The sequence below is a fragment of the Balaenoptera physalus genome (assembly GCF_965194825.1).
Source record: "Balaenoptera physalus genome assembly, chromosome: 15".
Taxonomy (NCBI): Eukaryota; Metazoa; Chordata; class Mammalia; order Artiodactyla; family Balaenopteridae; genus Balaenoptera; species Balaenoptera physalus.
In genome coordinates, this window is record NC_138894.1 from 33990627 (window position 1) to 34006956 (window position 16330).

Genomic DNA, 16330 nt, shown 5'->3' on the forward strand with positions numbered 1-16330 from the left:
AAAACTGCGGTGGGGTGGGGATGGTGGTGTGCTGAATTGGGCGATTGGGATTGACATGTATACACTGATGTGTATAAAATTGATGCCTAATAAGAACCTGCAGTATAAAACAAAGAAACAAACAAAACAACTAATACTAAACTTTCATTGGGTTATTTGTATGGAAATATGTTAATATAAATGTTTCAGACATTACATGAAATTTCTAAACATCTTATATGTTCTGGTATAATGTTATAAGTAATAATCCTAGTTATTACTTTAAAATGTATATCTCAGAAATAACTCATTTTCTTGTCAACTGCATTATTATGAACTTTCATCAAATCTTTAACTGCGGTCATTTTTAAGTCTTTTGTCATTTACAGACAGTTCTGGGTGTACTCTGATGCTTTTGCAAATATGTTCCTGTAAAAGGGTTTCATCTTCAAGAAATTCATGGAAAAGACTCTGACAAGTACAGGTTTCTGGTAACTGACTGTACTGCTGAACTGAATGAATAAGCATTTTCAGAACTCTAATGAAAAACTGATGAACTCATAAAAGTGCTAACAAAAGATCAAGATGGAAAAAAAGATTAATTACATGGGACTGAGTGAACTGATGAGGATGAGTATAATTTTTGTGACTTTCTGTCTGAATTAAAAAAAAAAAATCCCACAAGGACTCAGAGGCAAAGAATATACAAATCAATTTTCACTGCAAAGTAAAGGAGCTGTTACAGTGGAGGATTACTGGACTGAATGTCAATACTGTGACATAGTATGAGTGTGTTTCATGTTTGGTAATTGCAATCATTGTTGCTTTTGTTGTGGTCATCCATGTACAATGCTTGGTGTCAGTCTATTTATCTCTTGTAAAAATAAAATACAGTGTGTGTGTGTGAAAAAAAAAGAAAAGAAAAGAAAGGAGTCAAGAAGCTAATCTAGCGATACTGTATTTTGAAAATAGTCCTCGTGCAGCTGCTAACAGCTGCTTTCTAAGAATGTATTAGATGGATGATTTTCCATAAGGCCACCGAGACTACACAGTGGGAAAAGAATAGTCTCTTCAACAAATGGTGTTGGAAAACTGGATATCCACATGCAGAAGAATTAATTTGGACCATTACCTTTTACCATATACAAAATTAACTCAAAATGGATCAAAGATCCAAACAGAAGAGCTAAAATTATAAAACTCTTAGAAGAAAACATGGGGGGAAAGCTTCACGACATTGGATTTGGCAATGATTTCGTGGATATGACACCAACAGTATAGGCAACAAAAGCAAAAATAAATAAATTATACTATATCAGAATTTAAAACTCTGCTTCAAAGGACACAATCAACAGAGTTAAAAGACAACCTATGGAATAGGAGAAAATATTTGCAAATCATGATAAGTGATCAATATCCAGATTATATATGGAACTTCTAAAAGTCAACAACAAAGAAACCCAATTTAGAAATGGGTAAAGGGCTCGAATAGACAATTCTCCAGGGAGTATATATGAATGGCCAACAAGTATATGAAAAGATGCTTAATATCACTAATCATCAAAGAAATGCAAATCAAAACCACAATGAGATACTACTGCACACCTATTAGGATGGGTAGTATCAAAAGAACAGAAAATAACAATTGTTGGCAAGGATGCAGAGAAATTGGATCCCTTGTGCACTGCTGGTGGAAATATAAAATGGCACAGCCATTACGGAAAACAGTATGGAGGTTCCTAAAAAATTAAAAAGAGAATGACGATATGATACAGCAATCCCACTTCTGGGTGTATATCCAAAGGAATTCAAAGCAGGATCTCAGAGATATCTGCACACCCATGTTCATTGCAGCATTACTCACAATAATCAAGACACGTCCATCAGCAGATGAATGGATAAATATAATGTGATATATATACAATAGAATGTTATGCAGCCTTAAAAGAAGAAAATCCTGTCACATGCTATAACATAGGTGAATCTCCAGGACCTTGTGCTGAGTGAAATAAGCCAGTCACAAAAAGATAAGCACTGTATATTCCACCTACATGAAGTATCTGAAATAGTGAAAATCATAGAAACAAAGTAGAAAAGTGGCTGCCAACGGCTGGGGAGAGAAAGGAGGGGGAGTTCATGTTTATTGGGTATAGAGTTTCAGTGTTGCAAGATGAAGATGTTCTAGAGATCTGTTGTGCAACAGTGTGAACATACTTAACACTGCTGAACTGTATGCTTAAAAATTGGTTAAGATGGTAAATTGAATCTTCTGTGTTTATCACACACAAAAAAGAATGTGTAAGATGAAAAAACAACATTGCAACTCTGCAGTGGGTAGTCTAGGAGACATAGCTTGGAACAGAAAGATGGAACTATAACCTGCAGAAGCATACTCTAGCCCAGGCCGCACAGAGGAGGTGAGCGGCGGGCGGGCGAGCGAGAGAAACTTCATCTGCAGCTCCCTATCGCTCCCCATTCCTCACGTTACCGCCTGAACCATCCCCCACCCCCCACCCCCGTCTGTGGAAAAATTGTCTTCCATGACACCGGTCCCTGGTGGCAAAAAGGTTGGGGACCGCTGCCCTAGAGGACCCTCAAGGAGAAATGGATAATACAGAACACTAGAGAGCTTGAACACACATACTTAGCCCATGACAGACCATAGAAATGAAATTAAAAACAACAAAAAAAGCAGAGTTAGAGAAACATCTGGAAATAATGAGGTTGATGTGTATAAATGTTTGTATGCTTTTAAAAAACAACCTTTCAAATGCTCATAGAACATTTTTTTTTCAAACAGCTTTTTTAATATGTAATGCACATATATAATTCTCCCACTTAAAGTGTACCATTTAATGATTTTTACCCTATTCACAGATATGTGCAACCATCAACACAGTTGACTTTAGAACATTTGTATCACCTCAGAAAGAAACCCTATACCCCTTAGCTATCACCCCTCTATTTCCTCATCACCCACCTCCCCCCAAGCCCTAAGTCAACCACTGATCTACTTTGTCTCTATTATAAATTTTCCTATTCTAGACCTTAATACAAATTAAATGGAATCATTTAATGTGTGGACTTTTGTGACTAGCTTCTTTTAACTCAGCATGATGTTTTTGGGTTCATCCAAGTTAGGGCTTGTATCATTATTTTATTCCTTCTAATGGCTCAATAATATTTCATCGTATGTATGTATCACAGTTTGTTTATCTGTTTGTTGATGGACATTTGGTTGTTTCCACCTTTTGGCTACTATGAATAATGCTTTTATAAAATAATGATTTTATATTTATAAAATATAAATGCTTTTCTATTCATGTACAGGTTTTTATATGGACAGTATGTTTTCATTTGTCTTGGGTATGTACCCAGGAATGGAATTCCTAGATCATGTGATAACTATATTTCATCATCTGAGGAGTTGTCAGACTGTTTGCCAAAGTGGCTGCACCATTTTACATTCCCAGTAGCAATGTATGAGGATTTCAATTTCTCTACAAACTCACCAACACTTATTATCTGACTTTGTCATTGGATCTATTCTAGTGGATGTGAATTTGTATCTCATTTTGCTTTTGATTTGCATTTGCCTCATGATTATGATGTTGAACATCTTTCTGTGTGCTTATTGGCCAGTTGTGTGTTATCCTTGGAGAAATGCGTATTCAGATCCTGGCCTGGTTTTTATTTGGGCTATTTCTCTTTTTTACTGAGTTTTAAGAGTTCTATGTATTCTAGATACACATTCTTATCAAAATTTTGATTTTGATATATTCTCCCATTCTGTGAGTTAAAATTGGGAAGTATGAGTCCTCCAACATTACCTTATTTTTCATGATTGTCTTGGCTATTCTGGGTCCTTGACAATTCCATATGCTTGCAAAATTTCTACTAAGAAATCAGCTAGGATTCTGATAGGGATTGTGTTGAATCTGTGATCACTTTGGTGAGAATTGCTTTCTTAACAGTAAGTCCGTGGACTTGGGATGTTTGATTTAGATAGATATTTATTGATTTAGATATTTATTTAGATATTCTTTAATTTCTTGCAGTCATTTTTTGTAGCTTTCAGAGTAGAAGTTTTTCTCTTCTTATGTTAAATTTACATTAATATTTTAATTTTTTTGAGGCTGTTGTGAACAGAATGGTTTCCTTTTGCTTTTCTTTTTGTTTTTGGCTGTGCTGCTTGACTTGAGGGATCTTAGTTCCCCAACCAGGGATCTAACTTATGCCCTCTTGCAGTGGAATTGCAGAGTCCTAACCACTGGACTGCCAGAGAATTCCCCCAGAATGGTTTTCTTAATTTCATTTTCAGTTTGTTAATTGCAAGTATATCATAATACAATTGATTTTTTTAATATTTAACTTTTATCCTGCAACGATGCTGAACTCGTTTATTAGTTCTAAATGGTGAATGGGATTGTTTGCTTAATTTGTCTTTCTTAGCTTTCGTTGTTAGTATGTAGAAATGCAGCAGATTTCTGTGTATTAATTTCATATGCTGAAACTTTAGCGAATTCACTGATGAGCTCTAGTAGTTTTCTGGTAGCAGCTTTAGGATTTTATAGTATCATGTCATCTGTAAAAACTGACAGTTTTACTTCTTCTTTTCCAATTTGGATTCGTTTTATTTCTTTTTCTTCTCTGCTTGCTGTGACTAGGACCTTCAAAACTATGTTAAAAAAAAGTGGCGAGAGTGGACATCCTTGTCTTGTTCCTGATCTTAGGCGAAATGCTTTCAGCTTTTCACCATTGAGTATAATGTTAGCTGTGGGTTTGTCATATATGGCCTTTATTGTGTTGAGGTATGTTCTCTCTGTGCCCACTTTCTAGAGAGTTTTTATCATAAACGTGTGTTGAAATTTGTCAAAAGCTTTTTCTGCATCTATTGAGATGATCATATGGTTTTTTTTTTTAATAAATTTATTTTATTTATTTATTTTTGGCTGTGTTGGGTCTTCATTACTGTGTGCGGGCTTTCTCTAGTTGCAACGAGCGGGGGCTACTCTTTGTTGCGGTGTGCGGGCTTCTCATTGCGGTGGCTTCTCTTTGTTGCGGGGCACAGGCTCTAGGCGCACAGGCTTCAGTAGTTGTAGCACGCGGGCTCAGTAGTTGTGGCTCACAGGCTCTAGAGCACAGGCTCAGCAGTTGTGGCACATGGGCTTAGTTGCTTCACGGCATGTGGGATCTTCCGGGACCAGGGCTCGAATCCATGTCCCCTGCAATGGCAGGTGGATTCTTAACCATGGTGCCACCAGGGAAGCCTGATCGTATGGTTTTTATTCTTCAGTTTGTTAATGCGGTGTATCACACTGATTGATTTGCAGATATTGAAAAATCCTTGCATCCCTGGGATGAATCCCACGTGATCATGGTGTATGATCCTTTTAATTTATTAGTGGATTCGGTTTGCTAGTATTTTGTTGAGGATTTTTGCATCTATGTTCATCAGTGGTATTGGTCTGTAGTTTTCTTTTGTGTAATATCTTTGTCTGGTTTTGGAATCAGAGTGATGGTGGCCTCCTAGAATGAGTTCAGAAGTTTTCTTTCCTCTGCAAACTTTTGGAAGGGTTTCAGAAGGATGGGTGTTAACTCTTCTCAATGTTTGGTAGAATTCACCTGTGAAGCCATTTGGTCCTGGACTTTTCTTTGTTGGGAATTTTTAAATTGCTGATTCAATTTCAGTTCTGGTAATTGGTCTGTTCATATTTTCTGTGTCTTCCTGATTCAGTCTTGGGAGGTTGTACCTTTCTAAGAATTCATCAGTTCCTTCTAGGCTGTCCGTTTTATTGGCATGTAGTTGCTCATAGTAGTCTCTTATGATCCTTAGTATTTCTGTGGTGTCGGTTGTAACTTCTCCTTTTTCATTTCTGATTTTATTGATTGGGGCCCTCTCCCTTTTTTTCTTGATGAGTCTTCCTAAAGGTTTATCAATTTTGTTTATATTTTCAAAGAGCCAGCTTTTAGTTTCATTGATCTTTCCTATTGTTTTTTTAGTCTCTATTTCATTTATTTCTGCTCTGATATTTATGATTTCTTTCCTTCTACTAACTTTGGTTTTTATTTATTCTTCTTTCTCTACTTGCTTTAGATGTAAGTTTAGGTTGTTAATTTGAGATTTTTCTTGTTTCCTGAGGTAAGCCTGTATCACTATAAACTTCCCTCTTAGAACTGCTTTTTCTGCGTCCCATAGGTCTTGGATCATCGTGCTTTCGTTTTCATTTGTCTCTAGGTAGTTTTTGATTTCCTCTTTGATTTCTTCAGTGATCCATTGGTTGTTTAGTAGCATATTGTTTAGCCTCCACGTGTCTGTGCTTTTTGCAGTTTTTTTTTCTTGTAGGTGATTTCTAGTTCCATAGACTTGTGGTTGGAAAAGAAGCTTGATATGATTTCAGTTTTCTTAAATTTACCAAGGCTTGTTTTGTGGCCTAACATGTGATCTATCCTGGAGAATGTTCCATGTGCACTTGAAAAGAATGTGTATTCTGCTGCTTTTGGGTGGAATGCTCTATAAATATCAGTTAAGTCCCTTTGGTCTAATGTGTTATTTAAGGCCTGTGTTTCCCTATTGATTTTCTCTCTGGATGATCTGTCCATTGATGTAAGTCGGGTGTTAAAGTCCTTACTATTATTGTGCTGCTGTTGATTTCTCCTTTTATGTCTATTAATATTTTGCCTTATGTATTCAGGTGCTCCTATGTTGGGTGCATATATATTTACAGTTGTTATATCTTCTTCTTGGATTGATCCCTTGATCATTCTGTAGTGTCCTTGTCTCCTGTGACAGTTTTTATTTTAAAGTTGATTTCATCTAATATAAATATTGCTACTCTGGCTTTCCTTCGATTTTCATTTGTGTGGACTACCTTTTCCATCCCCTCACTTTTAGTCTGTATGTGTCTCTAGATCTGTAGTGAGTCTCTTGTAGGCAGCAAATACACGGGTCTTGTTCTTGTATCCATTCAGCCAGTTTGTGTCTTTTGGTTGGAGCATTCAGTCTGTTTACGTTTCAGGTAATTATCGATATGTATGTTCGTACTGTCATTTTGTTAATTGTTTTGGATTTGTTTCTGTAGGTCTTTTTTTCCCCCTTCTTTTGTTCTCTTCTCTTGTGATTTGATGACTATCTTCAGTGTTATGTTTGGATTCCTTTTTTGTGTATGTGTGTATCTGTTACAGATTTTTGGCTTGTGGTTACCTTGAGGTTATTGTATAGCAGTCTCTGTATATATATGTGTGATTCTTCTAAATTGCTGATGTCTTAATTTCAAATGCATTTGAAATTACCCTCCATGTGTACTCTCCTCCCCTCATGATTACTGTTTTTTATGTCATGTTTTACATCCAATTGTTTTGTGTATCCCTTAACTGCTTATCGTGGATACAGATGATTTTACTACTTTTGTCTTTTAATCTTCCTGCTAGCTTTGTTTGTGAATGATTTCCTACCTTTACTGTATGTTTACTGGTGAGCTTTTTTGTTCCATAATTTTCTTATATCTAGTTGTGGCCTTTTCTTTTGCACCTGGAGAAGTTGCTTTAACATTTGTTGTAAAGCTGGTTTAGTGGTGCTGAATTCTTTTAGCCTTTGCTTGTCTATACAGCTTTTGATTTCTCTGTCAAATCTGAACAAGAGCCTTGCTGAGTAGAGTATTCTTGGATGTAGGTTCTTCCCTTTCATCACTTTAAATATATCATGCCAGTCCCTTCCGACCTGCAGAGTGCCTGCTGAAAAGTCAGCTGACAGTCTTATGGGAGTTCCTTTGTATGTTACTTGTTGCTTTCCCCTTGCTGCTTTTAGTATTCTCTGTATCTTTAATTTTTGACATTTTGATTACAGCGTGTCTTGGTGTGTTCCTCTTTGGGTTATCCTGTATGGGATTTTCTGCGCTTCCTGGACTTGGATGACTATTTCCTTTCCCAGGTTAGGGAGGTTTTCAGCTATTATCTCTTCAAATATTTTCCCGGGCTCTTTCTCTCTTCTTCTGGGACCCCTGTAGTGTGAATATTAGTGCTCTTGATGTTGTCTCAGAGATCTTTTAAACCGTTCTCATTTCTTTTTTTTTTTAAATCTTTTTTCTGTTCAGTGGCAGTGATTTCCACTACTCTGTCTTCCAGCTCACTGATCCATTCTTCTGAATCCTTTAGTCTACTTTGATTCCTTGCACTGTATTTTTCATTTCAGTTACTGTATTCTTCATCTCTGGTTGTTCTTTATATTTTCTAACTCTTTTCTTAAAACTTATAACTTCTCGTTCTGTGCATCCATTCTCCTCCTGAGTTCTTTGATCATCTGTATGATCATTACTCTGAACTATTTCTTGGGTAGATTGCCTATTTCCACTTGACTTAGTTCTTCTTCTGGGATTTTATCTTGTTCCTTCATCTGAAACATATTGCTCTGCCATCTCATTTTGTCAATAAGTTACTATCTGTATTTTTATGTATGTAGTAGGTAAGTTACATCTCTCAACCTTGGAGAAGTGGCCCTCTGTAGGAGGCGTCCTGTGCATTTCAGCAGCGCACTCCCCTCTCGTTACCCAAGCTGTGTGCTCTAGGGGTTCACCCTAAGAGGGCTACTTGGGCCTTCTGTTGTGGTGGGCTAACTATGTGGGCAGTCTGGTAGGCCCCTAGTCTGGTTGGTTGCCAGGTCCTGCCTTGTGTGGATGCTGCTGGCTGCTGTTTAGCAGGGCCTGGTCACAACGTGGCTGGTTGCAGAATGCTAGGGGCCCCGGGGCTAATGCTGGCTCACTGGTGGGTGGAGTCAGGGTCCTGAAGACCCTAGGGTTATTGCCTACCCACTGGTAGTTGAAGCCAGATCATGGGGTTAGTGCTGGTCTACTGGCAGGCAGAGCTGGTCCCTGGAGTCCAGCTGCAGGGTCCTGGGATCCCAGAGCTCATTTCAGATTGTTGAGGGGGTGGTGTCGGTTCCTGACACAGTTGGGTACAGGGTCTGGAGTGTCCTGAAGGTTTCCTTGGCCTGCTAGTGGGCCAGTCCAAGGCCCAGCTGGTCCCAGGGTAGGCTCTGCATTGAGGAATCATAGTTTCCTTGCTTTTGGTGCCTGCATCCTGGTGAATGAGACTGGTCTAGAAGCGTGGCCTGGCTTCCTGGTGGGAGAGTCCTGTGCCTGTCTACTGGTGGGTGGTGCTGGATCTTGGCCCTCTGGTGGGCTGGGCCATGTCTAGGGGCTAGTCCAAAGGCAGCTGTGAGCTTTTTTGTCTTTAGGCAGCCTGTCTGCTAATGGGTGGAGCTGTGTCCTGACCCAGTTAGTTCTTTGGCCTGAGGCGTCCCAGCACTGTTGCCTGCAGGCTGTTGGGTGGGGCCGGGTTTTGGAGCTAATGAGCCAATATGTCATCCACCAACAGTATTCCCCAATATGTCTGCCACCAGTGTCTATGTCCCCAGGGTGAGCCGCAGCCACCCTCCCCCAACCCCTGCCGCTCCAGGAGACTCTCCAAGACCAGCAGGTAGGTCTGGCCCAGGCTCCTATCAAATTACTTCTTTGGCCCTGTGTCCCAGGGTATATGAGATTTCATGTGCACCCTTTAAGGGTGATATCTCTATTTTCCCCAGTCCTGAGGGGCTCCTGCAATTAAGCCTTTCTGGCCTTCAAAGCCAAATGCTCTGTGGGCTCATCTCAACAATGCCAGACCCCCAACCTGGGAGAACCTCTGGAATATATTTACTCTCCAGTTTTCGTTGCCTACATAGGGGTTATGGAATTTGATTATATTGTGAGTCTCCCCCTACTACCGGTTTTGTTGCTGTTCCTTCTTTATGTCTTTTGGTGTAGGAGATCTTTTCTGGTGGGTTCCAGTGTTTTGTGTATGTGTTTTTTTTTAATGGTTGCTCTGCGGATAGTTGTGATTTTGGTGTGCTTGTGAGAGGAGGTGAGCTCAAGGTCTTTTTACTCTGCCATCTTGCCCACTTTCCTCTATACCACATTTTCTTTTCTTTTGTTTTGTTTTAATTTTTATTGGAGTATAGTTGCTTTACAGTGTTGTGTTAGTTTCTACTGTACAGCAAAGTGAACCAGCTATACGTATATATATAGCCCCTCTTTTTTGGATTTCCTTCCCATTTAGGTCACCACAGAGCATTGAGTAGAATTCCCTGTGCTATATACAGTAGGTTCTCATCAGTTATCTATTTTATACATAGTATCAATAGTGTATATATGTCAGTCCCAATCTCCCAATTCCTCCCACCCCTCACACCACATTTTCTTTATCTATTCATCCATCAGTGGACACTTAGGTGGTTTCCATGTCTTGGCTATTTTAAATAATGCTGCAGTGAGCACAGATCTACGAATATCTCTCCAAGACCAAGCTTTCAATTGTTTTGTGTATAGACCCAGAAGCAGAATTGCTGGATCGTATGGTAGTTGCATTTTAACGCTTTGGGTAATCTCCATACTGATTTCCATAGTGGCAACACCAATTACATTCTCACTAACAGTGCACAGAAAAAGGAACCTTTAGCTCCATATCCTCACTAATGCTTGTTATTTCTTGTCTTTTTGATGATACCCGTTCTAACAGGTGTGAGGTGATATCTCATTGTGGTTTTGGTTTACATTTCCCTGATGATTATTGGTTCTGAGCATCTTTTCCTGTATTTGTTAGCCATTTGTATGTCTTCCTTACAAAAATATCTATTAAGATCCTGTGCCCATTTTTTAATTGGGTTGTTTGTTTGTTTGTTTTTATTTGAGTTGAATTCTTTGTCTATTTTGGATGTTAACCCCTTGTCAGATATGTCATTTGCAAATATCTTCTTCCATTCAGTAGTCTGATGGTTTCTTTTGCTGTGCAAAAGCCTTTCAGTTGGATGTACTCCTACTATTTACTTTTGCTTTTGTTGTCTTTGCTTTTGGCATCAAATTCAAAAAAGTATTGTTAACACCAGTGTCAAAGCTCTTACTGCCTATGTTTTCTTCTAGGAATTTTATGGTTTCAGACCTTACATTTAAATCTTCAATCCATTTAGAATTGATTTTTGTGTATGGTGTAAGATAACGTTTCAGTTTCATTCTTTTGCATGTGGCTATCGAGTTTTCCCAGTACCACTTATTGAAGAGACGATCCTTTCCCCATTGTATATTCTTGGCTGCTTTGTCATAAGGTAATTGACCTTACATGTGTGAGTTTATTTCTGGTCTCTCTATTCTTTTCCATTGATCTACATGTCTGTTTTTATGTCAGTACTATACCATTTTGATTACTGTAGCTTTGTAATATAGTTTGAAATCAGGAAGTGTGATGCCTACAGTTTTCTTCTACGTTTTTAAGATTGCTTTGGCTATTTGGAGTCTTTTGTGGTTACATACAAATTTTAGGATTGTTCAATTGTTGTGAAAAATGCCATTGGAATTTTGATAGGGATTGCATTGAATCTGTAGATTGTTTTGAGTAGTATGGACATTTTAACAATATTAATTCTTCCAATCTGTGAGCACAGAATATTTTCCCATTTGTTCATGTCTTTTTCAGCTTTTTTCATCAATGTTTTCAGTATACAGGTCTTTTACCTTCTTGGTTAAATTTATTCCTAGGTATTTTATTCTTTTGATGCAATTATGAACAGGATTGTTTTAATTTCTTATTCTGGCAGTTTATTATTAATGTATAGAAATGCAACAGATTTTTGTCTGTTAAATAATTTTGTATACTGCAACTTTACTGAATGTTTTAGTTGTAACAGTTTTTTTGGTGGCGTCTTTAGGGTTTTCTATATCTAAAACCATGTCATTTTCACATAGTGACAATTTTGCTTCTCTTCTGATTTGGGTGCCTTTTGTTTCTTTTTCTTGCCTAATTGCTCTGGCTAGAACTTCCAATACTGTGTTCAATAAACGTGATGCCGGTGGATATCCTTGTCTTGTTCCTGATCTTAGAGGAAATGCTTTCCATTTTTCACCATTGAGTATGTTAGCTATGGTGTTGTCAGAGATGGTCGTTGAGCTATGTTTCCTGTAGACCTACTTTGTTGAGAGTTTTTGTCATGAATGGATTTTGAGTTTTCTCAAATGCTTTTTCTACATCTATTGACTATATGATTTTTGTCCTTTATTTGGTTAGTGTCATGTACCACATTGATTGATTTGTAAGATGTTGAACCATCCTTGCATCCCTGGAATAAATCCCACTTGATCATAGTGTATAATCCTTTTAATATATTATTGAATTTGGTGTGCTAATGTTTTGTTTGGTTTCTTTTTGCATCTATGTTCATCAGGGATATTGGCTTGTAATTTTCTTGTAGTGTATCTACACTGGGTATCTAGGTAACGTCTGGATAACAGGGTAATGTGGGCCTTATAAAATAAGTTTGGAAGTGTTCTCTCCTGTTCTGTTTATTGGAAGAGTTTGAGAATCTTTCATATTAATTCTTCCTTACATGTCCGGTAGAATTCAGCAGTGAAGCCACCTGGTCCTGGACTTTTGTTCATTGGGAGGTTTGAGAGTCTTTTTATCCTTTAGATATAAAAGCAGACTCCATGTATCCCACTATATTTTGGGGAAATTGTCTTAGGGATTCCCAGAGTATTTAGTGAAAATTCTGATTACCAATAATCTATAGAGAAGGTAAAATGGATCCCATAGTTACAAGTGATACTGTGTTTCATATGTATGTCTGTTTCTTCCATGACTTAGAACTCTAAAAATGTGTATGGAAACTGAATTAACGTTTACAATTATGGTTTATAGTTGTTAAGATGTTCTACATCTTAAAATGCCTATTTTGATATAGAATGACTGTCAAAATGTGAAGATGGAAGATGGTAAATTATATTAGGTGTATTTTACCACAATAAAAAAAATGGAGGGGGTGTGAAGATGGTTCAGAAAAAAAGAATTTTTCAAGGCTCTAAAACATATAAAGAGTTGGAGTTTTAAAAATTCCATCCATTTAATTACTGATGATAAAAATAAAGTCTCAGGTTTCTTAGCTGAAAATGAGATTAATAATACCTCTCTCTCAGTTTGATAAGAGGGGAAAGAAACAGATATAGAGCATATATCATAATAGCCCACACATAGCAAGCAGTAATACATAGCAGCTGCTGTTACAATCCCAAGAACCTAAATGCCCTCCTCAAGGTCATACAGCCAGTCTGTGGCAGAATCCAGCCCAGAATCTGGGTCTTTTGATCCTGAGTCTCTTAAACTATTACCATGCCAATCTGGCCACTAGGCACAAGGCATGAATCCTTTGTCCAGGCAGTGAATTTTCTGAATCTTTATATAGACCATTCTTTCCTTCAGTCTTTGTTTTGTATCTAAAGAATTAAATGTGAATACTATTTCTAAAGGGAATGCAAATATTTTGAAAGTCCTTCAAAATCTTTTTTTTTTTTTTTCGCCTTTTCAGAGTCCAGATGTCATTCAGAATTTGAAAATACCACCCATTCTGTCTTCAGGTCAGCTAAGTTTTACTTTCATCATCCAGTGCACCTACCAAGTGATCAAGATTTTTGCCATGAATCCTTAAGAAGAAGAGTGTTCATGAGGCATTCTTGGAAAGATTCCTTTCAGCATCATCCAGACAAACAAAGAGAACACACTTGTCTTCCTTCCTCTTATCAACATGTGGCAAAGACAAAGTCAGATTATACCAGAATAGAGAGCCTCAGTATCAATGTAAGCTTGGAAAACAAAGAAGTACAGCATACTACTAAAAGTCAGGCTAGAGATTTTCCAAAATATGACAAACAAGTTAATGACCTAAAAAGGGATCATAAGGCCACCCCAGAGTTAACAACTCAGCACACTGTGAGTTTAAATGAACTCTGGAACACGTATCAGGAGCGACAGAGGCAACAGAAACCTCCTGAGTTCAGTGCCAAGAAGGAACTTTCCTTGGTGGAGCGACTTGATCGTTTGGCTAAACTTCTTCAGCGTCCCATCACACATTCTCTCCAGCCCTCAGAAAGGACACAGCATGATAGCAAGGGGGAACAAGATGTTAAGGAATGGAGTGGTAGACAGCAACAGCAGAACAACAAGCTTCAGAAAAAGAAACGGTATAAAAGCCTGGAGAAATGCCGTAAAAACACAGGCGATCTTAAAAAAAAACAAGGTTCTTTCTACTCATCAAGCTGGGAGGGCCAATCAGATTACAATTGAACAGATTAAATTTGATAAATATATTCTGAGAAAACAGCCAGGTTTTCATTATATAAATAACACTTCTTCAGATTCTAGACACTCAGAGGAGAGTGAGCTGCTCACAGATACTGCCGCCAACATCCTTTCCATCACCACTTCTGTGGAATCAGATATATTGACCCAAACAGATAAGGAAGTGACTCTGCATGAGAGGGGCAGCTCTATTTCCACCATTGATACTGCCCGACTGACTGATCCATGCTTTTGGCCATGAAAGGGTTTGTTTGTCACCCAGGCGAATTAAACTAGACAGCAGCATCACCGACCATCAGAGGAGATACCTTGAGAAGCGGAGCGAGAAAAACAAGAAACCATTGAATACAGGTTACCCCCAAATTACTTCAGAGCACACCAGAAGCAAACACATCCAGCTACATGGCTACAGATTCCATCTGGCAATGTGACTGCATTTTTCATGGACTATTTAGTTAAGCTTTGCACACAGGTGAAAAATAGCCAATTGCCCTTTCCTCACTATAACATTTCTTACCAGCTGGAAAAGAGTGAGAAAGTGTAGTACAGTGCTGTTTGAGTCGTCATTCTTTTCATCAACACTCACTTACGAATTACCCTTTGGATGAAAGGCTTTGCTGCTAAATGCTTCAAAATCTGCAAAGTCTATACCTTTGGTACAGGGGAGCTTCAAGTTTAGAATGACCTCCATTCTGAACAATATTGCCTGGTTTTCTTGCCTGTTGGTTTTTGTTTATTCATTCCTCCCTGTCTTTTAAGAAATTCTGAGATGCTTTTAAGCGCGCACACACACACACGCAGACACATACATATATAAGTAATATGATATGATTGTTTTTTAAGTAAATGAAGAATTGGAATGATGGAAAATTAGACTGAAGCCAGGGAGGGGTGAGCTACAACATGATTTGAAAAATAAATACATGAAGAATTAAGAGTGACGGGAAGGCAAGTTGATACCTTGTGGATGTGGTTGCTAAAAATGAGCCACAAATTTTGCTTTATGTTTTCTAGCAATTAGTGTTGCTAGAATTTTGTGATCACTTACATAACTCTAATATAAAAGCAAGCGAAATTTTCAAAAGCATTACAGATATTTCTGGTACTGAGACTTCTTAAATTTCTCTCGTCTGTCCTCATAAAGAAGGCGTTGTGGTGTACCAAAATCCTCAACGGCGTCCTTACAGTACATTCTCAGTAACAACAATCATGTAAGGCTAATAGGGCCTTAGTTTAGGGAATTCCGTAAAGGCAGATTTCAAGGGGTCAGTAAATGCAGACCATTACTTTAACCCAAGATAAAATTGATTTGGAGAGGTGCTCTCCAAATAGGGATACTTGCAAAATGGTTCATTGGAGTATGAACCTTTTAAAATTTATATTTTTGTATATGTTTTACAGTGTATGAGTACAGCAATAATATATAATTTATAAATAAATATCTACTTTAGTAGTTTGTACTCAAAAATATTTTATCAGTGGGACCCCATGATCAAAACAATTTGGAGACCACTAGCTTAGCTGAAAGAAGGCACAAAACATTCAGACATTTAACCATAAATATTATTTCTCAATTGAGCTTTTGGTAGGTATTAAATGACAGTAATTACACATATAAATAGTACAATAAGACTCTTTTTTAAAGTAAGCCAAAAATTGGGACAGACACAGATTGAGGCTTTTTGTTCCATAGAGGAGGTAGGGGGAAAGGATGCAGATAGAGGGTTTTTTGGTGTGTGTACTAAAATACATAAACATAACACAGTTTACAGTTTTATCATTTTAAAGTATGCAGTTCAGTGGCGCTGAGTATATTCACAGTGTCTTACAACTATCACCACTATCTAGTTCCAGAGCTTTTTCATCACCCTAGTGGAAACCTCATACCCATTAAGCAGTTACTCTCTATTCCCCCTTCCTACCAGCCCCTGTCAATCACTAATCTACTTTTTGTCTCTGTGACCTTGCCTATTCTGGTTATTTCATTTAATTGGAATCATATCATATGTGGCCTTCGTGTCAGTCTTCTTTGACTCTAGAATAATCTTTCTGAGATTTATCCATGTCCCAGCATCTGTCAGTACTTCATTGCTTTTTATGGCTGAATAATATTTCATTATATGTTTAGACACATTTTATTTATGTGTTCATCCATTCATGAACATTTAGGTTGTTTCTACCTTTTGGCTATTGTGAA

General features: G+C 37.8%; 1 long non-coding RNA gene across 8 annotated transcripts in view; it reads right to left on the reverse strand.

The window, feature by feature from the left end:
* Window positions 1–16330, reverse strand: part of LOC309643390 — a 2123356-nt gene that overhangs the window by 1308941 nt on the left and 798085 nt on the right. The gene's annotated exons all lie outside the window — the stretch shown is intronic.